At 41.3% G+C, this 1,995-nt stretch overlaps 1 non-coding gene across 1 annotated transcript; it reads left to right on the top strand.

Annotated features, from left to right (window-relative positions):
* Window positions 1-611: 611 nt before the first annotated feature.
* LOC121441366 lies at window positions 612-718 on the top strand. The gene has a single exon (XR_005973452.1). It is a non-coding gene; the product is annotated as a U6 spliceosomal RNA (small nuclear RNA).
* The last annotated feature ends 1,277 nt before the right edge of the window (window positions 719-1,995 follow it).

The raw sequence follows: 1,995 nt of genomic DNA, 5'->3' as shown, positions 1-1,995 counted from the left end.
AACCAGATCTTGTCTCAAAACCAAAATAAAAACTACGATCTACTAAAATTCAATATGTAAAACATACATTTATACATAAAAATTTTGAGATAGGAACTTTTTACTGTTTATCTGGCCTTGACCTTGACCTTGTGATCCTCTTCCCTCAGCCTCCTCCTAAGTACTGGTATAGCTTATCATTCCTATATTCATGAGGACCTGCAATGTTTTATGTATGCATGGTATTGTTCAATCAAATGCTCATCACTTCTCCCTGGTAAAATTTGGAGACACTTTTGTACATTTCAAAGTCTATATTATTGTTATGTGTAGTTACCATGCTAAGCAAGGAGCTATTCTTTCTTATTCAGCTGTGAGTTGGTGGCCATCATTCCATCAGTTTACCTTTCTAAGATCTACAACAGGACAGCTAATAGATATTAAGTCACAGTTAAACAGGAGCAAGTAGTAGCTCACTTCCCCAGCTTTTACTCCACTAGTACTACAAGCCCTAGCCTGGACAATTGGGAAAAATAAGGGATATCCAAATTGAAGAAATAAAAGAAGCCATATTGTCCCTGTGCATAATGTGAACCTAGGAGACTAAAATCTCCACCAAACAATTGATTAGAGTGCTCGCTTCGGCAGCACATATACTAAAATAGGAAGGATGCAGAGAAGCTTAGCATGGCTCCTGCGCAAGGATGACACGCAAGTTCGTGAAGCCTCCCATGTTTCTCCTCAATAAAAGAATAGATAAGGAAAATGTGGTACATTTACACAATGGAGTACTACACAGCAGACAAAAATAATAACATCTTGAAATTTGCAGCCAAATGGATGGAGCTAGAAAACATCATATTGAGTCAGGGAACCCGGACCCAGAGAGACAAATATCACATGTGAGTTAAAAACCACTTATGAATGTTTTTTAAACATAAAGCAAAAAAAAGCCTACAAATAACAATCCCAGAGAATGTAGACAACAATGAGGACCCTAAGATAGACACACATGGATCTAATCCACATAGGAAGTAGAAAAAGACAAGATCTCCTGAGTAAATTGGGAGCATGGGGACCATGGGAGAGGGTAGAAGGGGAAAGAGAGGAAGGGAGGGGAGGGTAGAAAAATGTAGAGCTCAATAAAATCAATAAAACAAATCAAATGATTAGAACCAGACAAATTCAGCAAAGTTGCAAGGTACAAAATCAGCACAGAAAAATCAGTAGCCGTGCTGTATGGCAATAGCAATTCATCTGAAGCAGGAATTGAGACCAGTGCTGCCTGGGAGGCTTTAGCTGAGAATCTGCAGCCCAGGCAAGCTGCGGCACATTTCTGTCTTGTTCCCTCCCTCTTGCAGTCTCCTCTGTCTTTGGAAACCCGATTATTAGTGTCTTAGGGTTGATGTGGTTGGGGGACGTCTGACTGCTGACCTTCTTGTACCTGGACATTTACATCCATTTCTAAGGTTGGGAAGTTTTCTGTTATCTCCTTGAATAAGCTTTATAATCCTTTGGCCTTTTCTGAGATAAGATCTCACATGGTCAAGGCTGGCCTCTCTATATCACCTGAGAGAAAAACCTCAGACGATGAATTCTCGCCATCACACTGCCCTGTGGGCATGTCTGGGGGGATTGTCTTTATTCTTAGTTGATGTAGGATGGCCTGCCTCATTGAAGGAGACACTAATTCCCTGGATGAATGGCCCTGACTTGGATAAGAAAGCTAGTGACCCGTGACCCTGTTTGCAGAAGTCAGCTAACAGGGGATGTCATCCACGGTCTCTGCTCTGCTTCTTTGGCTGTGAAAGTTTTTCCATAGGAGGTAAGGCTGTGTGGAATAGCATAACATAGCAGCTATGCCCTGACTTCCTGAATGAGGGACTGTGATCTGGAAGTGTAAGCCAAATAAACCCTTTCTTCTTTGTTGCTTTTGGCCAGAACAGTTTATCATAGCAATAGTGTGAGACTAGAACATTGTGTCTTCTCCCCTACTGATTGTTGTCTGGTCAGTTT

Source organism: Microtus oregoni, unplaced genomic scaffold, assembly GCF_018167655.1.
Source record: "Microtus oregoni isolate MIOR12 unplaced genomic scaffold, Mior012 000074F_ref0000038, whole genome shotgun sequence".
NCBI lineage: Eukaryota > Metazoa > Chordata > Mammalia > Rodentia > Cricetidae > Microtus > Microtus oregoni.
The sequence above is the reverse complement of the archived record's forward strand: the minus strand, read 5'-3'. Positions and strand labels throughout refer to the sequence as shown.